Consider the following 19,978-nt stretch of genomic DNA (forward strand, 5'->3'; position numbering starts at 1 on the left):
ATTAAAATGAGGAAGAAATCGGTGAGTTGTATACGATTGCTACGAGTACTTTCTGCAAAAGTGGGCGGGGACTGCCGTCTTTGTACAAATAAAGGTAATTTGTGAAATGAAAGGGTAGTGACATCTTTACATTCGTGGCAAGACGCAGGGCCCTCTGGATAAGGTGAAACTAAGAAAAAGCTTACGGCACTTGGTATTCCCAGGCAGTCTCCCAACCAAGTACTAACCAAGCCCGGCCCCGCTTAGCTTCCGAGATCAGACGAGATCGGGCGCAGTCGGAACGGTATGGCCGTAAGCGAGGGAAGCGGCCAGAATCAGCACTTTTGTTTTCAGTTGAGGGTTTATTGAGAGTCGCACCGAGAGAAGAGCAGACGTCGATGCGGCATTGATGTCAAGATGTCTTTGAGAAAGTCGTTATTAAAATGAGGAAGAAATCGGTGAGTTGTATACGATTGCTACGAGTACTTTCTGCAAAAGTGGGCGGGGACTGCCGTCTTTGTACAAATAAAGGTAATTTGTGAAATGAAAGGGTAGTGACATCTTTACATTCGTGGCAAGACGCAGGGCCCTCTGGATAAGGTGAAACTAAGAAAAAGCTTACGGCACTTGGTATTCCCAGGCAGTCTCCCAACCAAGTACTAACCAAGCCCGGCCCCGCTTAGCTTCCGAGATCAGACGAGATCGGGCGCAGTCGGAACGGTATGGCCGTAAGCGAGGGAAGCGGCCAGAATCAGCACTTTTGTTTTCAGTTGAGGGTTTATTGAGAGTCGCACCGAGAGAAGAGCAGACGTCGATGCGGCATTGATGTCAAGATGTCTTTGAGAAAGTCGTTATTAAAATGAGGAAGAAATCGGTGAGTTGTATACGATTGCTACGAGTACTTTCTGCAAAAGTGGGCGGGGACTGCCGTCTTTGTACAAATAAAGGTAATTTGTGAAATGAAAGGGTAGTGACATCTTTACATTCGTGGCAAGACGCAGGGCCCTCTGGATAAGGTGAAACTAAGAAAAAGCTTACGGCACTTGGTATTCCCAGGCAGTCTCCCAACCAAGTACTAACCAAGCCCGGCCCCGCTTAGCTTCCGAGATCAGACGAGATCGGGCGCAGTCGGAACGGTATGGCCGTAAGCGAGGGAAGCGGCCAGAATCAGCACTTTTGTTTTCAGTTGAGGGTTTATTGAGAGTCGCACCGAGAGAAGAGCAGACGTCGATGCGGCATTGATGTCAAGATGTCTTTGAGAAAGTCGTTATTAAAATGAGGAAGAAATCGGTGAGTTGTATACGATTGCTACGAGTACTTTCTGCAAAAGTGGGCGGGGACTGCCGTCTTTGTACAAATAAAGGTAATTTGTGAAATGAAAGGGTAGTGACATCTTTACATTCGTGGCAAGACGCAGGGCCCTCTGGATAAGGTGAAACTAAGAAAAAGCTTACGGCACTTGGTATTCCCAGGCAGTCTCCCAACCAAGTACTAACCAAGCCCGGCCCCGCTTAGCTTCCGAGATCAGACGAGATCGGGCGCAGTCGGAACGGTATGGCCGTAAGCGAGGGAAGCGGCCAGAATCAGCACTTTTGTTTTCAGTTGAGGGTTTATTGAGAGTCGCACCGAGAGAAGAGCAGACGTCGATGCGGCATTGATGTCAAGATGTCTTTGAGAAAGTCGTTATTAAAATGAGGAAGAAATCGGTGAGTTGTATACGATTGCTACGAGTACTTTCTGCAAAAGTGGGCGGGGACTGCCGTCTTTGTACAAATAAAGGTAATTTGTGAAATGAAAGGGTAGTGACATCTTTACATTCGTGGCAAGACGCAGGGCCCTCTGGATAAGGTGAAACTAAGAAAAAGCTTACGGCACTTGGTATTCCCAGGCAGTCTCCCAACCAAGTACTAACCAAGCCCGGCCCCGCTTAGCTTCCGAGATCAGACGAGATCGGGCGCAGTCGGAACGGTATGGCCGTAAGCGAGGGAAGCGGCCAGAATCAGCACTTTTGTTTTCAGTTGAGGGTTTATTGAGAGTCGCACCGAGAGAAGAGCAGACGTCGATGCGGCATTGATGTCAAGATGTCTTTGAGAAAGTCGTTATTAAAATGAGGAAGAAATCGGTGAGTTGTATACGATTGCTACGAGTACTTTCTGCAAAAGTGGGCGGGGACTGCCGTCTTTGTACAAATAAAGGTAATTTGTGAAATGAAATGGTAGTGACATCTTTACATTCGTGGCAAGACGCAGGGCCCTCTGGATAAGGTGAAACTAAGAAAAAGCTTACCGCACTTGGTATTCCCAGGCAGTCTCCCAACCAAGTACTAACCAAGCCCGGCCCCGCTTAGCTTCCGAGATCAGACGAGATCGGGCGCAGTCGGAACGGTATGGCCGTAAGCGAGGGAAGCGGCCAGAATCAGCACTTTTGTTTTCAGTTGAGGGTTTATTGAGAGTCGCACCGAGAGAAGAGCAGACGTCGATGCGGCATTGATGTCAAGATGTCTTTGAGAAAGTCGTTATTAAAATGAGGAAGAAATCGGTGAGTTGTATACGATTGCTACGAGTACTTTCTGCAAAAGTGGGCGGGGACTGCCGTCTTTGTACAAATAAAGGTAATTTGTGAAATGAAATGGTAGTGACATCTTTACATTCGTGGCAAGACGCAGGGCCCTCTGGATAAGGTGAAACTAAGAAAAAGCTTACGGCACTTGGTATTCCCAGGCAGTCTCCCAACCAAGTACTAACCAAGCCCGGCCCCGCTTAGCTTCCGAGATCAGACGAGATCGGGCGCAGTCGGAACGGTATGGCCGTAAGCGAGGGAAGCGGCCAGAATCAGCACTTTTGTTTTCAGTTGAGGGTTTATAGAGAGTCGCACCGAGAGAAGAGCAGACGTCGATGCGGCATTGATGTCAAGATGTCTTTGAGAAAGTCGTTATTAAAATGAGGAAGAAATCGGTGAGTTGTATACGATTGCTACGAGTACTTTCTGCAAAAGCGGGCGGGGACTGCCGTCTTTGTACAAATAAAGGTAATTTGTGAAATGAAAGGGTAGTGACATCTTTACATTCGTGGCAAGACGCAGGGCCCTCTGGATAAGGTGAAACTAAGAAAAAGCTTACGGCACTTGGTATTCCCAGGCAGTCTCCCAACCAAGTACTAACCAAGCCCGGCCCCGCTTAGCTTCCGAGATCAGACGAGATCGGGCGCAGTCGGAACGGTATGGCCGTAAGCGAGGGAAGCGGCCAGAATCAGCACTTTTGTTTTCAGTTGAGGGTTTATTGAGAGTCGCACCGAGAGAAGAGCAGACGTCGATGCGGCATTGATGTCAAGATGTCTTTGAGAAAGTCGTTATTAAAATGAGGAAGAAATCGGTGAGTTGTATACGATTGCTACGAGTACTTTCTGCAAAAGTGGGCGGGGACTGCCGTCTTTGTACAAATAAAGGTAATTTGTGAAATGAAAGGGTAGTGACATCTTTACATTCGTGGCAAGACGCAGGGCCCTCTGGATAAGGTGAAACTAAGAAAAAGCTTACGGCACTTGGTATTCCCAGGCAGTCTCCCAACCAAGTACTAACCAAGCCCGGCCCCGCTTAGCTTCCGAGATCAGACGAGATCGGGCGCAGTCGGAACGGTATGGCCGTAAGCGAGGGAAGCGGCCAGAATCAGCACTTTTGTTTTCAGTTGAGGGTTTATTGAGAGTCGCACCGAGAGAAGAGCAGACGTCGATGCGGCATTGATGTCAAGATGTCTTTGAGAAAGTCGTTATTAAAATGAGGAAGAAATCGGTGAGTTGTATACGATTGCTACGAGTACTTTCTGCAAAAGTGGGCGGGGACTGCCGTCTTTGTACAAATAAAGGTAATTTGTGAAATGAAAGGGTAGTGACATCTTTACATTCGTGGCAAGACGCAGGGCCCTCTGGATAAGGTGAAACTAAGAAAAAGCTTACCGCACTTGGTATTCCCAGGCAGTCTCCCAACCAAGTACTAACCAAGCCCGGCCCCGCTTAGCTTCCGAGATCAGACAAGATCGGGCGCAGTCGGAACGGTATGGCCGTAAGCGAGGGAAGCGGCCAGAATCAGCACTTTTGTTTTCAGTTGAGGGTTTATTGAGAGTCGCACCGAGAGAAGAGCAGACGTCGATGCGGCATTGATGTCAAGATGTCTTTGAGAAAGTCGTTATTAAAATGAGGAAGAAATCAGTGAGTTGTATACGATTGCTACGAGTACTTTCTGCAAAAGTGGGCGGGGACTGCCGTCTTTGTACAAATAAAGGTAATTTGTGAAATGAAAGGGTAGTGACATCTTTACATTCATGGCAAGACGCAGGGCCCTCTGGATAAGGTGAAACTAAGAAAAAGCTTACGGCACTTGGTATTCCCAGGCAGTCTCCCAACCAAGTACTAACCAAGCCCGGCCCCGCTTAGCTTCCGAGATCAGACGAGATCGGGCGCAGTCGGAACGGTATGGCCGTAAGCGAGGGAAGCGGCCAGAATCAGCACTTTTGTTTTCAGTTGAGGGTTTATAGAGAGTCGCACCGAGAGAAGAGCAGACGTCGATGCGGCATTGATGTCAAGATGTCTTTGAGAAAGTCGTTATTAAAATGAGGAAGAAATCGGTGAGTTGTATACGATTGCTACGAGTACTTTCTGCAAAAGTGGGCGGGGACTGCCGTCTTTGTACAAATAAAGGTAATTTGTGAAATGAAAGGGTAGTGACATCTTTACATTCGTGGCAAGACGCAGGGCCCTCTGGATAAGGTGAAACTAAGAAAAAGCTTACGGCACTTGGTATTCCCAGGCAGTCTCCCAACCAAGTACTAACCAAGCCCGGCCCCGCTTAGCTTCCGAGATCAGACGAGATCGGGCGCAGTCGGAACGGTATGGCCGTAAGCGAGGGAAGCGGCCAGAATCAGCACTTTTGTTTTCAGTTGAGGGTTTATTGAGAGTCGCACCGAGAGAAGAGCAGACGTCGATGCGGCATTGATGTCAAGATGTCTTTGAGAAAGTCGTTATTAAAATGAGGAAGAAATCGGTGAGTTGTATACGATTGCTACGAGTACTTTCTGCAAAAGTGGGCGGGGACTGCCGTCTTTGTACAAATAAAGGTAATTTGTGAAATGAAAGGGTAGTGACATCTTTACATTCGTGGCAAGACGCAGGGCCCTCTGGATAAGGTGAAACTAAGAAAAAGCTTACGGCACTTGGTATTCCCAGGCAGTCTCCCAACCAAGTACTAACCAAGCCCGGCCCCGCTTAGCTTCCGAGATCAGACGAGATCGGGCGCAGTCGGAACGATATGGCCGTAAGCGAGGGAAGCGGCCAGAATCAGCACTTTTGTTTTCAGTTGAGGGTTTATTGAGAGTCGCACCGAGAGAAGAGCAGACGTCGATGCGGCATTGATGTCAAGATGTCTTTGAGAAAGTCGTTATTAAAATGAGGAAGAAATCGGTGAGTTGTATACGATTGCTACGAGTACTTTCTGCAAAAGTGGGCGGGGACTGCCGTCTTTGTACAAATAAAGGTAATTTGTGAAATGAAAGGGTAGTGACATCTTTACATTCGTGGCAAGACGCAGGGCCCTCTGGATAAGGTGAAACTAAGAAAAAGCTTACCGCACTTGGTATTCCCAGGCAGTCTCCCAACCAAGTACTAACCAAGCCCGGCCCCGCTTAGCTTCCGAGATCAGACGAGATCGGGCGCAGTCGGAACGGTATGGCCGTAAGCGAGGGAAGCGGCCAGAATCAGCACTTTTGTTTTCAGTTGAGGGTTTATTGAGAGTCGCACCGAGAGAAGAGCAGACGTCGATGCGGCATTGATGTCAAGATGTCTTTGAGAAAGTCGTTATTAAAATGAGGAAGAAATCGGTGAGTTGTATACGATTGCTACGAGTACTTTCTGCAAAAGTGGGCGGGGACTGCCGTCTTTGTACAAATAAAGGTAATTTGTGAAATGAAAGGGTAGTGACATCTTTACATTCGTGGCAAGACGCAGGGCCCTCTGGATAAGGTGAAACTAAGAAAAAGCTTACGGCACTTGGTATTCCCAGGCAGTCTCCCAACCAAGTACTAACCAAGCCCGGCCCCGCTTAGCTTCCGAGATCAGACGAGATCGGGCGCAGTCGGAACGGTATGGCCGTAAGCGAGGGAAGCGGCCAGAATCAGCACTTTTGTTTTCAGTTGAGGGTTTATTGAGAGTCGCACCGAGAGAAGAGCAGACGTCGATGCGGCATTGATGTCAAGATGTCTTTGAGAAAGTCGTTATTAAAATGAGGAAGAAATCGGTGAGTTGTATACGATTGCTACGAGTACTTTCTGCAAAAGTGGGCGGGGACTGCCGTCTTTGTACAAATAAAGGTAATTTGTGAAATGAAAGGGTAGTGACATCTTTACATTCGTGGCAAGACGCAGGGCCCTCTGGATAAGGTGAAACTAAGAAAAAGCTTACGGCACTTGGTATTCCCAGGCAGTCTCCCAACCAAGTACTAACCAAGCCCGGCCCCGCTTAGCTTCCGAGATCAGACGAGATCGGGCGCAGTCGGAACGGTATGGCCGTAAGCGAGGGAAGCGGCCAGAATCAGCACTTTTGTTTTCAGTTGAGGGTTTATTGAGAGTCGCACCGAGAGAAGAGCAGACGTCGATGCGGCATTGATGTCAAGATGTCTTTGAGAAAGTCGTTATTAAAATGAGGAAGAAATCGGTGAGTTGTATACGATTGCTACGAGTACTTTCTGCAAAAGTGGGCGGGGACTGCCGTCTTTGTACAAATAAAGGTAATTTGTGAAATGAAAGGGTAGTGACATCTTTACATTCGTGGCAAGACGCAGGGCCCTCTGGATAAGGTGAAACTAAGAAAAAGCTTACGGCACTTGGTATTCCCAGGCAGTCTCCCAACCAAGTACTAACCAAGCCCGGCCCCGCTTAGCTTCCGAGATCAGACGAGATCGGGCGCAGTCGGAACGGTATGGCCGTAAGCGAGGGAAGCGGCCAGAATCAGCACTTTTGTTTTCAGTTGAGGGTTTATTGAGAGTCGCACCGAGAGAAGAGCAGACGTCGATGCGGCATTGATGTCAAGATGTCTTTGAGAAAGTCGTTATTAAAATGAGGAAGAAATCGGTGAGTTGTATACGATTGCTACGAGTACTTTCTGCAAAAGTGGGCGGGGACTGCCGTCTTTGTACAAATAAAGGTAATTTGTGAAATGAAAGGGTAGTGACATCTTTACATTCGTGGCAAGACGCAGGGCCCTCTGGATAAGGTGAAACTAAGAAAAAGCTTACGGCACTTGGTATTCCCAGGCAGTCTCCCAACCAAGTACTAACCAAGCCCGGCCCCGCTTAGCTTCCGAGATCAGACGAGATCGGGCGCAGTCGGAACGGTATGGCCGTAAGCGAGGGAAGCGGCCAGAATCAGCACTTTTGTTTTCAGTTGAGGGTTTATTGAGAGTCGCACCGAGAGAAGAGCAGACGTCGATGCGGCATTGATGTCAAGATGTCTTTGAGAAAGTCGTTATTAAAATGAGGAAGAAATCGGTGAGTTGTATACGATTGCTACGAGTACTTTCTGCAAAAGTGGGCGGGGACTGCCGTCTTTGTACAAATAAAGGTAATTTGTGAAATGAAAGGGTAGTGACATCTTTACATTCGTGGCAAGACGCAGGGCCCTCTGGATAAGGTGAAACTAAGAAAAAGCTTACGGCACTTGGTATTCCCAGGCAGTCTCCCAACCAAGTACTAACCAAGCCCGGCCCCGCTTAGCTTCCGAGATCAGACGAGATCGGGCGCAGTCGGAACGGTATGGCCGTAAGCGAGGGAAGCGGCCAGAATCAGCACTTTTGTTTTCAGTTGAGGGTTTATTGAGAGTCGCACCGAGAGAAGAGCAGACGTCGATGCGGCATTGATGTCAAGATGTCTTTGAGAAAGTCGTTATTAAAATGAGGAAGAAATCGGTGAGTTGTATACGATTGCTACGAGTACTTTCTGCAAAAGTGGGCGGGGACTGCCGTCTTTGTACAAATAAAGGTAATTTGTGAAATGAAAGGGTAGTGACATCTTTACATTCGTGGCAAGACGCAGGGCCCTCTGGATAAGGTGAAACTAAGAAAAAGCTTACGGCACTTGGTATTCCCAGGCAGTCTCCCAACCAAGTACTAACCAAGCCCGGCCCCGCTTAGCTTCCGAGATCAGACGAGATCGGGCGCAGTCGGAACGGTATGGCCGTAAGCGAGGGAAGCGGCCAGAATCAGCACTTTTGTTTTCAGTTGAGGGTTTATTGAGAGTCGCACCGAGAGAAGAGCAGACGTCGATGCGGCATTGATGTCAAGATGTCTTTGAGAAAGTCGTTATTAAAATGAGGAAGAAATCGGTGAGTTGTATACGATTGCTACGAGTACTTTCTGCAAAAGTGGGCGGGGACTGCCGTCTTTGTACAAATAAAGGTAATTTGTGAAATGAAAGGGTAGTGACATCTTTACATTCGTGGCAAGACGCAGGGCCCTCTGGATAAGGTGAAACTAAGAAAAAGCTTACGGCACTTGGTATTCCCAGGCAGTCTCCCAACCAAGTACTAACCAAGCCCGGCCCCGCTTAGCTTCCGAGATCAGACGAGATCGGGCGCAGTCGGAACGGTATGGCCGTAAGCGAGGGAAGCGGCCAGAATCAGCACTTTTGTTTTCAGTTGAGGGTTTATTGAGAGTCGCACCGAGAGAAGAGCAGACGTCGATGCGGCATTGATGTCAAGATGTCTTTGAGAAAGTCGTTATTAAAATGAGGAAGAAATCGGTGAGTTGTATACGATTGCTACGAGTACTTTCTGCAAAAGTGGGCGGGGACTGCCGTCTTTGTACAAATAAAGGTAATTTGTGAAATGAAAGGGTAGTGACATCTTTACATTCGTGGCAAGACGCAGGGCCCTCTGGATAAGGTGAAACTAAGAAAAAGCTTACGGCACTTGGTATTCCCAGGCAGTCTCCCAACCAAGTACTAACCAAGCCCGGCCCCGCTTAGCTTCCGAGATCAGACGAGATCGGGCGCAGTCGGAACGGTATGGCCGTAAGCGAGGGAAGCGGCCAGAATCAGCACTTTTGTTTTCAGTTGAGGGTTTATTGAGAGTCGCACCGAGAGAAGAGCAGACGTCGATGCGGCATTGATGTCAAGATGTCTTTGAGAAAGTCGTTATTAAAATGAGGAAGAAATCGGTGAGTTGTATACGATTGCTACGAGTACTTTCTGCAAAAGTGGGCGGGGACTGCCGTCTTTGTACAAATAAAGGTAATTTGTGAAATGAAAGGGTAGTGACATCTTTACATTCGTGGCAAGACGCAGGGCCCTCTGGATAAGGTGAAACTAAGAAAAAGCTTACGGCACTTGGTATTCCCAGGCAGTCTCCCAACCAAGTACTAACCAAGCCCGGCCCCGCTTAGCTTCCGAGATCAGACGAGATCGGGCGCAGTCGGAACGGTATGGCCGTAAGCGAGGGAAGCGGCCAGAATCAGCACTTTTGTTTTCAGTTGAGGGTTTATTGAGAGTCGCACCGAGAGAAGAGCAGACGTCGATGCGGCATTGATGTCAAGATGTCTTTGAGAAAGTCGTTATTAAAATGAGGAAGAAATCGGTGAGTTGTATACGATTGCTACGAGTACTTTCTGCAAAAGTGGGCGGGGACTGCCGTCTTTGTACAAATAAAGGTAATTTGTGAAATGAAAGGGTAGTGACATCTTTACATTCGTGGCAAGACGCAGGGCCCTCTGGATAAGGTGAAACTAAGAAAAAGCTTACGGCACTTGGTATTCCCAGGCAGTCTCCCAACCAAGTACTAACCAAGCCCGGCCCCGCTTAGCTTCCGAGATCAGACGAGATCGGGCGCAGTCGGAACGGTATGGCCGTAAGCGAGGGAAGCGGCCAGAATCAGCACTTTTGTTTTCAGTTGAGGGTTTATTGAGAGTCGCACCGAGAGAAGAGCAGACGTCGATGCGGCATTGATGTCAAGATGTCTTTGAGAAAGTCGTTATTAAAATGAGGAAGAAATCGGTGAGTTGTATACGATTGCTACGAGTACTTTCTGCAAAAGTGGGCGGGGACTGCCGTCTTTGTACAAATAAAGGTAATTTGTGAAATGAAAGGGTAGTGACATCTTTACATTCGTGGCAAGACGCAGGGCCCTCTGGATAAGGTGAAACTAAGAAAAAGCTTACGGCACTTGGTATTCCCAGGCAGTCTCCCAACCAAGTACTAACCAAGCCCGGCCCCGCTTAGCTTCCGAGATCAGACGAGATCGGGCGCAGTCGGAACGGTATGGCCGTAAGCGAGGGAAGCGGCCAGAATCAGCACTTTTGTTTTCAGTTGAGGGTTTATTGAGAGTCGCACCGAGAGAAGAGCAGACGTCGATGCGGCATTGATGTCAAGATGTCTTTGAGAAAGTCGTTATTAAAATGAGGAAGAAATCGGTGAGTTGTATACGATTGCTACGAGTACTTTCTGCAAAAGTGGGCGGGGACTGCCGTCTTTGTACAAATAAAGGTAATTTGTGAAATGAAAGGGTAGTGACATCTTTACATTCGTGGCAAGACGCAGGGCCCTCTGGATAAGGTGAAACTAAGAAAAAGCTTACGGCACTTGGTATTCCCAGGCAGTCTCCCAACCAAGTACTAACCAAGCCCGGCCCCGCTTAGCTTCCGAGATCAGACGAGATCGGGCGCAGTCGGAACGGTATGGCCGTAAGCGAGGGAAGCGGCCAGAATCAGCACTTTTGTTTTCAGTTGAGGGTTTATTGAGAGTCGCACCGAGAGAAGAGCAGACGTCGATGCGGCATTGATGTCAAGATGTCTTTGAGAAAGTCGTTATTAAAATGAGGAAGAAATCGGTGAGTTGTATACGATTGCTACGAGTACTTTCTGCAAAAGTGGGCGGGGACTGCCGTCTTTGTACAAATAAAGGTAATTTGTGAAATGAAAGGGTAGTGACATCTTTACATTCGTGGCAAGACGCAGGGCCCTCTGGATAAGGTGAAACTAAGAAAAAGCTTACGGCACTTGGTATTCCCAGGCAGTCTCCCAACCAAGTACTAACCAAGCCCGGCCCCGCTTAGCTTCCGAGATCAGACGAGATCGGGCGCAGTCGGAACGGTATGGCCGTAAGCGAGGGAAGCGGCCAGAATCAGCACTTTTGTTTTCAGTTGAGGGTTTATTGAGAGTCGCACCGAGAGAAGAGCAGACGTCGATGCGGCATTGATGTCAAGATGTCTTTGAGAAAGTCGTTATTAAAATGAGGAAGAAATCGGTGAGTTGTATACGATTGCTACGAGTACTTTCTGCAAAAGCGGGCGGGGACTGCCGTCTTTGTACAAATAAAGGTAATTTGTGAAATGAAAGGGTAGTGACATCTTTACATTCGTGGCAAGACGCAGGGCCCTCTGGATAAGGTGAAACTAAGAAAAAGCTTACGGCACTTGGTATTCCCAGGCAGTCTCCCAACCAAGTACTAACCAAGCCCGGCCCCGCTTAGCTTCCGAGATCAGACGAGATCGGGCGCAGTCGGAACGGTATGGCCGTAAGCGAGGGAAGCGGCCAGAATCAGCACTTTTGTTTTCAGTTGAGGGTTTATTGAGAGTCGCACCGAGAGAAGAGCAGACGTCGATGCGGCATTGATGTCAAGATGTCTTTGAGAAAGTCGTTATTAAAATGAGGAAGAAATCGGTGAGTTGTATACGATTGCTACGAGTACTTTCTGCAAAAGTGGGCGGGGACTGCCGTCTTTGTACAAATAAAGGTAATTTGTGAAATGAAAGGGTAGTGACATCTTTACATTCGTGGCAAGACGCAGGGCCCTCTGGATAAGGTGAAACTAAGAAAAAGCTTACGGCACTTGGTATTCCCAGGCAGTCTCCCAACCAAGTACTAACCAAGCCCGGCCCCGCTTAGCTTCCGAGATCAGACGAGATCGGGCGCAGTCGGAACGGTATGGCCGTAAGCGAGGGAAGCGGCCAGAATCAGCACTTTTGTTTTCAGTTGAGGGTTTATTGAGAGTCGCACCGAGAGAAGAGCAGACGTCGATGCGGCATTGATGTCAAGATGTCTTTGAGAAAGTCGTTATTAAAATGAGGAAGAAAGCGGTGAGTTGTATACGATTGCTACGAGTACTTTCTGCAAAAGTGGGCGGGGACTGCCGTCTTTGTACAAATAAAGGTAATTTGTGAAATGAAAGGGTAGTGACATCTTTACATTCGTGGCAAGACGCAGGGCCCTCTGGATAAGGTGAAACTAAGAAAAAGCTTACGGCACTTGGTCTTCCCAGGCAGTCTCCCAACCAAGTACTAACCAAGCCCGGCCCCGCTTAGCTTCCGAGATCAGACGAGATCGGGCGCAGTCGGAACGGTATGGCCGTAAGCGAGGGAAGCGGCCAGAATCAGCACTTTTGTTTTCAGTTGAGGGTTTATTGAGAGTCGCACCGAGAGAAGAGCAGACGTCGATGCGGCATTGATGTCAAGATGTCTTTGAGAAAGTCGTTATTAAAATGAGGAAGAAATCGGTGAGTTGTATACGATTGCTACGAGTACTTTCTGCAAAAGTGGGCGGGGACTGCCGTCTTTGTACAAATAAAGGTAATTTGTGAAATGAAAGGGTAGTGACATCTTTACATTCGTGGCAAGACGCAGGGCCCTCTGGATAAGGTGAAACTAAGAAAAAGCTTACGGCACTTGGTATTCCCAGGCAGTCTCCCAACCAAGTACTAACCAAGCCCGGCCCCGCTTAGCTTCCGAGATAAGACGAGATCGGGCGCAGTCGGAACGGTATGGCCGTAAGCGAGGGAAGCGGCCAGAATCAGCACTTTTGTTTTCAGTTGAGGGTTTATTGAGAGTCGCACCGAGAGAAGAGCAGACGTCGATGCGGCATTGATGTCAAGATGTCTTTGAGAAAGTCGTTATTAAAATGAGGAAGAAATCGGTGAGTTGTATACGATTGCTACGAGTACTTTCTGCAAAAGTGGGCGGGGACTGCTGTCGTTCTACAAATAAAGGTAATTTGTGAAATGAAAGGGTAGTGATATCTTTACATTCGTGGCAAGACGCAGGGCCCTCTGGATAAAGTGAAACTAAGAAAAAGCTTACGGCACTTGGTAATCCCAGGCAGTCTCCCAACCAAGTACTAACCAAGCCCGGCCCCGCTTAGCTTCCGAGATCAGACGAGATCGGGCGCAGTCGGAACGGTATGGCCGTAAGCGAGGGAAGCGGCCAGAATCAACCCTTTTGTTTTCAGTTGAGGGTTTATTGAGAGTCGCACCGAGAGAAGAGCAGACGTCGATGCGGCATTGATGTCAAGATGTCTTTGAGAAAGTCGTTATTAAAGTGAGGAAGAAAGCGGTGAGTTGTATGCGATTGCTACGAGTACTTTCTGCAAAAGTGGGCTACCGTCCTTGTACAAATAAAGGTAATTTGTGAAATGAAAGGGGAGTGACATCTTTCAATTCGTGGCAAGACGCAGGGCCCTCTGGATAAAGTGAAAGTAAGAAAAAGCTTACGGCACTTGGTAATCCCAGGCAGTCTCCCAACCAAGTACTAACCAAGCCCGGCCCCGCTTAGCTTCCGAGATCAGACGAGATCGGGCGCAGTCGGAACGGTATGGCCGTAAGCGAGGGAAACGGCCAGAATCAGCACTTTTGTTTTCAGTTGAGGGTTTATTGAGAGTCGCACCGAGAGAAGAGCAGACGTCGATGCGGCATTGATGTCAAGATGTCTTTGAGAAAGTCGTTATTAAAATGAGGAAGAAATCGGTGAGTTGTATACGATTGCTACGAGTACTTTCTGCAAAAGTGGGCGGGGACTGCCGTCTTTGTACAAATAAAGGTAATTTGTGAAATGAAAGGGTAGTGACATCTTTACATTCGTGGCAAGACGCAGGGCCCTCTGGATAAGGTGAAACTAAGAAAAAGCTTACGGCACTTGGTATTCCCAGGCAGTCTCCCAACCAAGTACTAACCAAGCCCGGCCCCGCTTAGCTTCCGAGATCAGACGAGATCGGGCGCAGTCGGAACGGTATGGCCGTAAGCGAGGGAAGCGGCCAGAATCAGCACTTTTGTTTTCAGTTGAGGGTTTATTGAGAGTCGCACCGAGAGAAGAGCAGACGTCGATGCGGCATTGATGTCAAGATGTCTTTGAGAAAGTCGTTATTAAAATGAGGAAGAAATCGGTGAGTTGTATACGATTGCTACGAGTACTTTCTGCAAAAGTGGGCGGGGACTGCCGTCTTTGTACAAATAAAGGTAATTTGTGAAATGAAAGGGTAGTGACATCTTTACATTCGTGGCAAGACGCAGGGCCCTCTGGATAAGGTGAAACTAAGAAAAAGCTTACGGCACTTGGTATTCCCAGGCAGTCTCCCAACCAAGTACTAACCAAGCCCGGCCCCGCTTAGCTTCCGAGATCAGACGAGATCGGGCGCAGTCGGAACGGTATGGCCGTAAGCGAGGGAAGCGGCCAGAATCAGCACTTTTGTTTTCAGTTGAGGGTTTATTGAGAGTCGCACCGAGAGAAGAGCAGACGTCGATGCGGCATTGATGTCAAGATGTCTTTGAGAAAGTCGTTATTAAAATGAGGAAGAAATCGGTGAGTTGTATACGATTGCTACGAGTACTTTCTGCAAAAGTGGGCGGGGACTGCCGTCTTTGTACAAATAAAGGTAATTTGTGAAATGAAAGGGTAGTGACATCTTTACATTCGTGGCAAGACGCAGGGCCCTCTGGATAAGGTGAAACTAAGAAAAAGCTTACGGCACTTGGTATTCCCAGGCAGTCTCCCAACCAAGTACTAACCAAGCCCGGCCCCGCTTAGCTTCCGAGATCAGACGAGATCGGGCGCAGTCGGAACGGTATGGCCGTAAGCGAGGGAAGCGGCCAGAATCAGCACTTTTGTTTTCAGTTGAGGGTTTATTGAGAGTCGCACCGAGAGAAGAGCAGACGTCGATGCGGCATTGATGTCAAGATGTCTTTGAGAAAGTCGTTATTAAAATGAGGAAGAAATCGGTGAGTTGTATACGATTGCTACGAGTACTTTCTGCAAAAGTGGGCGGGGACTGCCGTCTTTGTACAAATAAAGGTAATTTGTGAAATGAAAGGGTAGTGACATCTTTACATTCGTGGCAAGACGCAGGGCCCTCTGGATAAGGTGAAACTAAGAAAAAGCTTACGGCACTTGGTATTCCCAGGCAGTCTCCCAACCAAGTACTAACCAAGCCCGGCCCCGCTTAGCTTCCGAGATCAGACGAGATCGGGCGCAGTCGGAACGGTATGGCCGTAAGCGAGGGAAGCGGCCAGAATCAGCACTTTTGTTTTCAGTTGAGGGTTTATTGAGAGTCGCACCGAGAGAAGAGCAGACGTCGATGCGGCATTGATGTCAAGATGTCTTTGAGAAAGTCGTTATTAAAATGAGGAAGAAATCGGTGAGTTGTATACGATTGCTACGAGTACTTTCTGCAAAAGTGGGCGGGGACTGCCGTCTTTGTACAAATAAAGGTAATTTGTGAAATGAAAGGGTAGTGACATCTTTACATTCGTGGCAAGACGCAGGGCCCTCTGGATAAGGTGAAACTAAGAAAAAGCTTACGGCACTTGGTATTCCCAGGCAGTCTCCCAACCAAGTACTAACCAAGCCCGGCCCCGCTTAGCTTCCGAGATCAGACGAGATCGGGCGCAGTCGGAACGGTATGGCCGTAAGCGAGGGAAGCGGCCAGAATCAGCACTTTTGTTTTCAGTTGAGGGTTTATTGAGAGTCGCACCGAGAGAAGAGCAGACGTCGATGCGGCATTGATGTCAAGATGTCTTTGAGAAAGTCGTTATTAAAATGAGGAAGAAATCGGTGAGTTGTATACGATTGCTACGAGTACTTTCTGCAAAAGTGGGCGGGGACTGCCGTCTTTGTACAAATAAAGGTAATTTGTGAAATGAAAGGGTAGTGACATCTTTACATTCGTGGCAAGACGCAGGGCCCTCTGGATAAGGTGAAACTAAGAAAAAGCTTACGGCACTTGGTATTCCCAGGCAGTCTCCCAACCAAGTACTAACCAAGCCCGGCCCCGCTTAGCTTCCGAGATCAGACGAGATCGGGCGCAGTCGGAACGGTATGGCCGTAAGCGAGGGAAGCGGCCAGAATCAGCACTTTTGTTTTCAGTTGAGGGTTTATTGAGAGTCGCACCGAGAGAAGAGCAGACGTCGATGCGGCATTGATGTCAAGATGTCTTTGAGAAAGTCGTTATTAAAATGAGGAAGAAAGCGGTGAGTTGTATACGATTGCTACGAGTACTTTCTGCAAAAGTGGGCGGGGACTGCCGTCTTTGTACAAATAAAGGTAATTTGTGAAATGAAAGGGTAGTGACATCTTTACATTCGTGGCAAGACGCAGGGCCCTCTGGATAAGGTGAAACTAAGAAAAAGCTTACGGCACTTGGTATTCCCAGGCAGTCTCCCAACCAAGTACTAACCAAGCCCGGCCCCGCTTAGCTTCCGAGATCAGACGAGATCGGGCGCAGTCGGAACGGTATGGCCGTAAGCGAGGGAAGCGGCCAGAATCAGCACTTTTGTTTTCAGTTGAGGGTTTATTGAGAGTCGCACCGAGAGAAGAGCAGACGTCGATGCGGCATTGATGTCAAGATGTCTTTGAGAAAGTCGTTATTAAAATGAGGAAGAAAGCGGTGAGTTGTATACGATTGCTACGAGTACTTTCTGCAAAAGTGGGCGGGGACTGCCGTCTTTGTACAAATAAAGGTAATTTGTGAAATGAAAGGGTAGTGACATCTTTACATTCGTGGCAAGACGCAGGGCCCTCTGGATAAGGTGAAACTAAGAAAAAGCTTACGGCACTTGGTATTCCCAGGCAGTCTCCCAACCAAGTACTAACCAAGCCCGGCCCCGCTTAGCTTCCGAGATCAGACGAGATCGGGCGCAGTCGGAACGGTATGGCCGTAAGCGAGGGAAGCGGCCAGAATCAGCACTTTTGTTTTCAGTTGAGGGTTTATTGAGAGTCGCACCGAGAGAAGAGCAGACGTCGATGCGGCATTGATGTCAAGATGTCTTTGAGAAAGTCGTTATTAAAATGAGGAAGAAAGCGGTGAGTTGTATACGATTGCTACGAGTACTTTCTGCAAAAGTGGGCGGGGACTGCCGTCTTTGTACAAATAAAGGTAATTTGTGAAATGAAAGGGTAGTGACATCTTTACATTCGTGGCAAGACGCAGGGCCCTCTGGATAAGGTGAAACTAAGAAAAAGCTTACGGCACTTGGTCTTCCCAGGCAGTCTCCCAACCAAGTACTAACCAAGCCCGGCCCCGCTTAGCTTCCGAGATCAGACGAGATCGGGCGCAGTCGGAACGGTATGGCCGTAAGCGAGGGAAGCGGCCAGAATCAGCACTTTTGTTTTCAGTTGAGGGTTTATTGAGAGTCGCACCGAGAGAAGAGCAGACGTCGATGCGGCATTGATGTCAAGATGTCTTTGAGAAAGTCGTTATTAAAATGAGGAAGAAATCGGTGAGTTGTATACGATTGCTACGAGTACTTTCTGCAAAAGTGGGCGGGGACTGCCGTCTTTGTACAAATAAAGGTAATTTGTGAAATGAAAGGGTAGTGACATCTTTACATTCGTGGCAAGACGCAGGGCCCTCTGGATAAGGTGAAACTAAGAAAAAGCTTACGGCACTTGGTATTCCCAGGCAGTCTCCCAACCAAGTACTAACCAAGCCCGGCCCCGCTTAGCTTCCGAGATAAGACGAGATCGGGCGCAGTCGGAACGGTATGGCCGTAAGCGAGGGAAGCGGCCAGAATCAGCACTTTTGTTTTCAGTTGAGGGTTTATTGAGAGTCGCACCGAGAGAAGAGCAGACGTCGATGCGGCATTGATGTCAAGATGTCTTTGAGAAAGTCGTTATTAAAATGAGGAAGAAATCGGTGAGTTGTATACGATTGCTACGAGTACTTTCTGCAAAAGTGGGCGGGGACTGCTGTCGTTCTACAAATAAAGGTAATTTGTGAAATGAAAGGGTAGTGACATCTTTACATTCGTGGCAAGACGCAGGGCCCTCTGGATAAAGTGAAACTAAGAAAAAGCTTACGGCACTTGGTAATCCCAGGCAGTCTCCCAACCAAGTACTAACCAAGCCCGGCCCCGCTTAGCTTCCGAGATCAGACGAGATCGGGCGCAGTCGGAACGGTATGGCCGTAAGCGAGGGAAGCGGCCAGAATCAACCCTTTTGTTTTCAGTTGAGGGTTTATTGAGAGTCGCACCGAGAGAAGAGCAGACGTCGATGCGGCATTGATGTCAAGATGTCTTTGAGAAAGTCGTTATTAAAGTGAGGAAGAAAGCGGTGAGTTGTATGCGATTGCTACGAGTACTTTCTGCAAAAGTGGGCTACCGTCCTTGTACAAATAAAGGTAATTTGTGAAATGAAAGGGGAGTGACATCTTTCAATTCGTGGCAAGACGCAGGGCCCTCTGGATAAAGTGAAAGTAAGAAAAAGCTTACGGCACTTGGTAATCCCAGGCAGTCTCCCAACCAAGTACTAACCAAGCCCGGCCCCGCTTAGCTTCCGAGATCAGACGAGATCGGGCGCAGTCGGAACGGTATGGCCGTAAGCGAGGGAAACGGCCAGAATCAGCACTTTTGTTTTCAGTTGAGGGTTTATTGAGAGTCGCACCGAGAGAAGAGCAGACGTCGATGCGGCATTGATGTCAAGATGTCTTTGAGAAAGTCGTTATTAAAATGAGGAAGAAATCGGTGAGTTGTATACGATTGCTACGAGTACTTTCTGCAAAAGTGGGCGGGGACTGCCGTCTTTGTACAAATAAAGGTAATTTGTGAAATGAAAGGGTAGTGACATGTTTACATTCGTGGCAAGACGCAGGGCCCTCTGGATAAGGTGAAACTAAGAAAAAGCTTACGGCACTTGGTATTCCCAGGCAGTCTCCCAACCAAGTACTAACCAAGCCCGGCCCCGCTTAGCTTCCGAGATCAGACGAGATCGGGCGCAGTCGGAACGGTATGGCCGTAAGCGAGGGAAGCGGCCAGAATCAGCACTTTTGTTTTCAGTTGAGGGTTTATTGAGAGTCGCACCGAGAGAAGAGCAGACGTCGATGCGGCATTGATGTCAAGATGTCTTTGAGAAAGTCGTTATTAAAATGAGGAAGAAATCGGTGAGTTGTATACGATTGCTACGAGAACTTTCTGCAAAAGTGGGCGGGGACTGCCGTCTTTGTACAAATAAAGGTAATTTGTGAAATGAAAGGGTAGTGACATCTTTACATTCGTGGCAAGACGCAGGGCCCTCTGGATAAGGTGAAACTAAGAAAAAGCTTACGGCACTTGGTATTTCCAGGCAGTCTCCCAACCAAGTACTAACCAAGCCCGGTCCCGCTTAGCTTCCGAGATCAGACGAGATCGGGCGCAGTCGGAACGGTATGGCCGTAAGCGAGGGAAGCGGCCAGAATCAGCACTTTTGTTTTCAGTTGAGGGTTTATTGAGAGTCGCACCGAGAGAAGAGCAGACGTCGATGCGGCATTGATGTCAAGATGTCTTTGAGAAAGTCGTTATTAAAATGAGGAAGAAATCGGTGAGTTGTATACGATTGCTACGAGTACTTTCTGCAAAAGTGGGCGGGGACTGCCGTCTTTGTACAAATAAAGGTAATTTGTGAAATGAAAGGGTAGTGACATCTTTACATTCGTGGCAAGACGCAGGGCCCTCTGGATAAGGTGAAACTAAGAAAAAGCTTACGGCACTTGGTATTCCCAGGCAGTCTCCCAACCAAGTACTAACCAAGCCCGGCCCCGCTTAGCTTCCGAGATCAGACGAGATCGGGCGCAGTCGGAAATGGTATGGCCGTAAGCGAGGGAAGCGGCCAGAATCAGCACTTTTGTTTTCAGTTGAGGGTTTCTTGAGAGTCGCACCGAGAGAAGAGCAGACGTCGATGCGGCATTGATGTCAAGATGTCTTTGAGAAAGTCGTTATTAAAATGAGGAAGAAATCG

At 48.3% G+C, this 19,978-nt stretch overlaps 48 non-coding genes across 48 annotated transcripts; all 48 read right to left on the reverse strand.

Annotated features, from left to right (window-relative positions):
• Positions 1–178: 178 nt before the first annotated feature.
• On the reverse strand, positions 179–297 carry LOC140590451 (5S ribosomal RNA). Its single transcript, XR_011991283.1, has one exon. It is a non-coding gene; the product is annotated as a 5S ribosomal RNA (ribosomal RNA).
• Positions 298–594: 297 nt separating this feature from the next.
• LOC140590452 (5S ribosomal RNA) lies at positions 595–713 on the reverse strand. Its single transcript, XR_011991284.1, has one exon. It is a non-coding gene; the product is annotated as a 5S ribosomal RNA (ribosomal RNA).
• Positions 714–1,010: 297 nt separating this feature from the next.
• LOC140590453 (5S ribosomal RNA) lies at positions 1,011–1,129 on the reverse strand. The gene has a single exon (XR_011991285.1). It is a non-coding gene; the product is annotated as a 5S ribosomal RNA (ribosomal RNA).
• A 297-nt stretch (positions 1,130–1,426) lies between these two features.
• Positions 1,427–1,545, reverse strand: LOC140590455 (5S ribosomal RNA). The gene has a single exon (XR_011991287.1). It is a non-coding gene; the product is annotated as a 5S ribosomal RNA (ribosomal RNA).
• Positions 1,546–1,842: 297 nt separating this feature from the next.
• LOC140590456 (5S ribosomal RNA) lies at positions 1,843–1,961 on the reverse strand. The gene has a single exon (XR_011991288.1). It is a non-coding gene; the product is annotated as a 5S ribosomal RNA (ribosomal RNA).
• A 297-nt stretch (positions 1,962–2,258) lies between these two features.
• On the reverse strand, positions 2,259–2,377 carry LOC140589704 (5S ribosomal RNA). The gene has a single exon (XR_011990883.1). It is a non-coding gene; the product is annotated as a 5S ribosomal RNA (ribosomal RNA).
• Positions 2,378–2,674: 297 nt separating this feature from the next.
• LOC140590457 (5S ribosomal RNA) lies at positions 2,675–2,793 on the reverse strand. The gene has a single exon (XR_011991289.1). It is a non-coding gene; the product is annotated as a 5S ribosomal RNA (ribosomal RNA).
• Positions 2,794–3,090: 297 nt separating this feature from the next.
• On the reverse strand, positions 3,091–3,209 carry LOC140590458 (5S ribosomal RNA). The gene has a single exon (XR_011991290.1). It is a non-coding gene; the product is annotated as a 5S ribosomal RNA (ribosomal RNA).
• Positions 3,210–3,506: 297 nt separating this feature from the next.
• LOC140590459 (5S ribosomal RNA) lies at positions 3,507–3,625 on the reverse strand. The gene has a single exon (XR_011991291.1). It is a non-coding gene; the product is annotated as a 5S ribosomal RNA (ribosomal RNA).
• A 297-nt stretch (positions 3,626–3,922) lies between these two features.
• Positions 3,923–4,041, reverse strand: LOC140590026 (5S ribosomal RNA). Its single transcript, XR_011991205.1, has one exon. It is a non-coding gene; the product is annotated as a 5S ribosomal RNA (ribosomal RNA).
• Positions 4,042–4,338: 297 nt separating this feature from the next.
• LOC140590460 (5S ribosomal RNA) lies at positions 4,339–4,457 on the reverse strand. Its single transcript, XR_011991292.1, has one exon. It is a non-coding gene; the product is annotated as a 5S ribosomal RNA (ribosomal RNA).
• A 297-nt stretch (positions 4,458–4,754) lies between these two features.
• Positions 4,755–4,873, reverse strand: LOC140590461 (5S ribosomal RNA). Its single transcript, XR_011991293.1, has one exon. It is a non-coding gene; the product is annotated as a 5S ribosomal RNA (ribosomal RNA).
• Positions 4,874–5,170: 297 nt separating this feature from the next.
• On the reverse strand, positions 5,171–5,289 carry LOC140589505 (5S ribosomal RNA). The gene has a single exon (XR_011990684.1). It is a non-coding gene; the product is annotated as a 5S ribosomal RNA (ribosomal RNA).
• A 297-nt stretch (positions 5,290–5,586) lies between these two features.
• Positions 5,587–5,705, reverse strand: LOC140589705 (5S ribosomal RNA). Its single transcript, XR_011990884.1, has one exon. It is a non-coding gene; the product is annotated as a 5S ribosomal RNA (ribosomal RNA).
• A 297-nt stretch (positions 5,706–6,002) lies between these two features.
• LOC140590462 (5S ribosomal RNA) lies at positions 6,003–6,121 on the reverse strand. Its single transcript, XR_011991294.1, has one exon. It is a non-coding gene; the product is annotated as a 5S ribosomal RNA (ribosomal RNA).
• Positions 6,122–6,418: 297 nt separating this feature from the next.
• Positions 6,419–6,537, reverse strand: LOC140590463 (5S ribosomal RNA). The gene has a single exon (XR_011991295.1). It is a non-coding gene; the product is annotated as a 5S ribosomal RNA (ribosomal RNA).
• Positions 6,538–6,834: 297 nt separating this feature from the next.
• On the reverse strand, positions 6,835–6,953 carry LOC140590464 (5S ribosomal RNA). Its single transcript, XR_011991296.1, has one exon. It is a non-coding gene; the product is annotated as a 5S ribosomal RNA (ribosomal RNA).
• A 297-nt stretch (positions 6,954–7,250) lies between these two features.
• On the reverse strand, positions 7,251–7,369 carry LOC140590466 (5S ribosomal RNA). Its single transcript, XR_011991298.1, has one exon. It is a non-coding gene; the product is annotated as a 5S ribosomal RNA (ribosomal RNA).
• Positions 7,370–7,666: 297 nt separating this feature from the next.
• Positions 7,667–7,785, reverse strand: LOC140590467 (5S ribosomal RNA). Its single transcript, XR_011991299.1, has one exon. It is a non-coding gene; the product is annotated as a 5S ribosomal RNA (ribosomal RNA).
• A 297-nt stretch (positions 7,786–8,082) lies between these two features.
• On the reverse strand, positions 8,083–8,201 carry LOC140590468 (5S ribosomal RNA). Its single transcript, XR_011991300.1, has one exon. It is a non-coding gene; the product is annotated as a 5S ribosomal RNA (ribosomal RNA).
• A 297-nt stretch (positions 8,202–8,498) lies between these two features.
• Positions 8,499–8,617, reverse strand: LOC140590469 (5S ribosomal RNA). The gene has a single exon (XR_011991301.1). It is a non-coding gene; the product is annotated as a 5S ribosomal RNA (ribosomal RNA).
• Positions 8,618–8,914: 297 nt separating this feature from the next.
• On the reverse strand, positions 8,915–9,033 carry LOC140590470 (5S ribosomal RNA). Its single transcript, XR_011991302.1, has one exon. It is a non-coding gene; the product is annotated as a 5S ribosomal RNA (ribosomal RNA).
• Positions 9,034–9,330: 297 nt separating this feature from the next.
• On the reverse strand, positions 9,331–9,449 carry LOC140590471 (5S ribosomal RNA). Its single transcript, XR_011991303.1, has one exon. It is a non-coding gene; the product is annotated as a 5S ribosomal RNA (ribosomal RNA).
• Positions 9,450–9,746: 297 nt separating this feature from the next.
• On the reverse strand, positions 9,747–9,865 carry LOC140590472 (5S ribosomal RNA). Its single transcript, XR_011991304.1, has one exon. It is a non-coding gene; the product is annotated as a 5S ribosomal RNA (ribosomal RNA).
• Positions 9,866–10,162: 297 nt separating this feature from the next.
• On the reverse strand, positions 10,163–10,281 carry LOC140590473 (5S ribosomal RNA). The gene has a single exon (XR_011991305.1). It is a non-coding gene; the product is annotated as a 5S ribosomal RNA (ribosomal RNA).
• Positions 10,282–10,578: 297 nt separating this feature from the next.
• On the reverse strand, positions 10,579–10,697 carry LOC140590474 (5S ribosomal RNA). The gene has a single exon (XR_011991306.1). It is a non-coding gene; the product is annotated as a 5S ribosomal RNA (ribosomal RNA).
• Positions 10,698–10,994: 297 nt separating this feature from the next.
• On the reverse strand, positions 10,995–11,113 carry LOC140590475 (5S ribosomal RNA). The gene has a single exon (XR_011991307.1). It is a non-coding gene; the product is annotated as a 5S ribosomal RNA (ribosomal RNA).
• A 297-nt stretch (positions 11,114–11,410) lies between these two features.
• LOC140590477 (5S ribosomal RNA) lies at positions 11,411–11,529 on the reverse strand. Its single transcript, XR_011991309.1, has one exon. It is a non-coding gene; the product is annotated as a 5S ribosomal RNA (ribosomal RNA).
• A 297-nt stretch (positions 11,530–11,826) lies between these two features.
• Positions 11,827–11,945, reverse strand: LOC140590478 (5S ribosomal RNA). The gene has a single exon (XR_011991310.1). It is a non-coding gene; the product is annotated as a 5S ribosomal RNA (ribosomal RNA).
• A 297-nt stretch (positions 11,946–12,242) lies between these two features.
• LOC140590599 (5S ribosomal RNA) lies at positions 12,243–12,361 on the reverse strand. Its single transcript, XR_011991430.1, has one exon. It is a non-coding gene; the product is annotated as a 5S ribosomal RNA (ribosomal RNA).
• A 297-nt stretch (positions 12,362–12,658) lies between these two features.
• Positions 12,659–12,777, reverse strand: LOC140589923 (5S ribosomal RNA). Its single transcript, XR_011991102.1, has one exon. It is a non-coding gene; the product is annotated as a 5S ribosomal RNA (ribosomal RNA).
• A 297-nt stretch (positions 12,778–13,074) lies between these two features.
• LOC140589807 (5S ribosomal RNA) lies at positions 13,075–13,193 on the reverse strand. Its single transcript, XR_011990986.1, has one exon. It is a non-coding gene; the product is annotated as a 5S ribosomal RNA (ribosomal RNA).
• A 291-nt stretch (positions 13,194–13,484) lies between these two features.
• LOC140589808 (5S ribosomal RNA) lies at positions 13,485–13,603 on the reverse strand. Its single transcript, XR_011990987.1, has one exon. It is a non-coding gene; the product is annotated as a 5S ribosomal RNA (ribosomal RNA).
• Positions 13,604–13,900: 297 nt separating this feature from the next.
• LOC140590479 (5S ribosomal RNA) lies at positions 13,901–14,019 on the reverse strand. Its single transcript, XR_011991311.1, has one exon. It is a non-coding gene; the product is annotated as a 5S ribosomal RNA (ribosomal RNA).
• Positions 14,020–14,316: 297 nt separating this feature from the next.
• On the reverse strand, positions 14,317–14,435 carry LOC140590480 (5S ribosomal RNA). Its single transcript, XR_011991312.1, has one exon. It is a non-coding gene; the product is annotated as a 5S ribosomal RNA (ribosomal RNA).
• Positions 14,436–14,732: 297 nt separating this feature from the next.
• On the reverse strand, positions 14,733–14,851 carry LOC140590481 (5S ribosomal RNA). Its single transcript, XR_011991313.1, has one exon. It is a non-coding gene; the product is annotated as a 5S ribosomal RNA (ribosomal RNA).
• Positions 14,852–15,148: 297 nt separating this feature from the next.
• Positions 15,149–15,267, reverse strand: LOC140590482 (5S ribosomal RNA). The gene has a single exon (XR_011991314.1). It is a non-coding gene; the product is annotated as a 5S ribosomal RNA (ribosomal RNA).
• Positions 15,268–15,564: 297 nt separating this feature from the next.
• Positions 15,565–15,683, reverse strand: LOC140590483 (5S ribosomal RNA). Its single transcript, XR_011991315.1, has one exon. It is a non-coding gene; the product is annotated as a 5S ribosomal RNA (ribosomal RNA).
• A 297-nt stretch (positions 15,684–15,980) lies between these two features.
• Positions 15,981–16,099, reverse strand: LOC140590484 (5S ribosomal RNA). The gene has a single exon (XR_011991316.1). It is a non-coding gene; the product is annotated as a 5S ribosomal RNA (ribosomal RNA).
• A 297-nt stretch (positions 16,100–16,396) lies between these two features.
• Positions 16,397–16,515, reverse strand: LOC140590485 (5S ribosomal RNA). The gene has a single exon (XR_011991317.1). It is a non-coding gene; the product is annotated as a 5S ribosomal RNA (ribosomal RNA).
• Positions 16,516–16,812: 297 nt separating this feature from the next.
• LOC140590486 (5S ribosomal RNA) lies at positions 16,813–16,931 on the reverse strand. Its single transcript, XR_011991318.1, has one exon. It is a non-coding gene; the product is annotated as a 5S ribosomal RNA (ribosomal RNA).
• Positions 16,932–17,228: 297 nt separating this feature from the next.
• LOC140590610 (5S ribosomal RNA) lies at positions 17,229–17,347 on the reverse strand. Its single transcript, XR_011991441.1, has one exon. It is a non-coding gene; the product is annotated as a 5S ribosomal RNA (ribosomal RNA).
• A 297-nt stretch (positions 17,348–17,644) lies between these two features.
• On the reverse strand, positions 17,645–17,763 carry LOC140589924 (5S ribosomal RNA). The gene has a single exon (XR_011991103.1). It is a non-coding gene; the product is annotated as a 5S ribosomal RNA (ribosomal RNA).
• A 297-nt stretch (positions 17,764–18,060) lies between these two features.
• LOC140589809 (5S ribosomal RNA) lies at positions 18,061–18,179 on the reverse strand. Its single transcript, XR_011990988.1, has one exon. It is a non-coding gene; the product is annotated as a 5S ribosomal RNA (ribosomal RNA).
• Positions 18,180–18,470: 291 nt separating this feature from the next.
• LOC140589811 (5S ribosomal RNA) lies at positions 18,471–18,589 on the reverse strand. The gene has a single exon (XR_011990990.1). It is a non-coding gene; the product is annotated as a 5S ribosomal RNA (ribosomal RNA).
• Positions 18,590–18,886: 297 nt separating this feature from the next.
• On the reverse strand, positions 18,887–19,005 carry LOC140590488 (5S ribosomal RNA). The gene has a single exon (XR_011991320.1). It is a non-coding gene; the product is annotated as a 5S ribosomal RNA (ribosomal RNA).
• A 297-nt stretch (positions 19,006–19,302) lies between these two features.
• On the reverse strand, positions 19,303–19,421 carry LOC140589461 (5S ribosomal RNA). Its single transcript, XR_011990640.1, has one exon. It is a non-coding gene; the product is annotated as a 5S ribosomal RNA (ribosomal RNA).
• A 297-nt stretch (positions 19,422–19,718) lies between these two features.
• On the reverse strand, positions 19,719–19,838 carry LOC140589725 (5S ribosomal RNA). Its single transcript, XR_011990904.1, has one exon. It is a non-coding gene; the product is annotated as a 5S ribosomal RNA (ribosomal RNA).
• Between the last annotated feature and the right edge of the window lie 140 nt (positions 19,839–19,978).

The sequence above is a fragment of the Paramormyrops kingsleyae genome, chromosome 4 (assembly GCF_048594095.1).
Source record: "Paramormyrops kingsleyae isolate MSU_618 chromosome 4, PKINGS_0.4, whole genome shotgun sequence".
In the NCBI taxonomy this organism is placed as follows: Eukaryota; Metazoa; Chordata; class Actinopteri; order Osteoglossiformes; family Mormyridae; genus Paramormyrops; species Paramormyrops kingsleyae.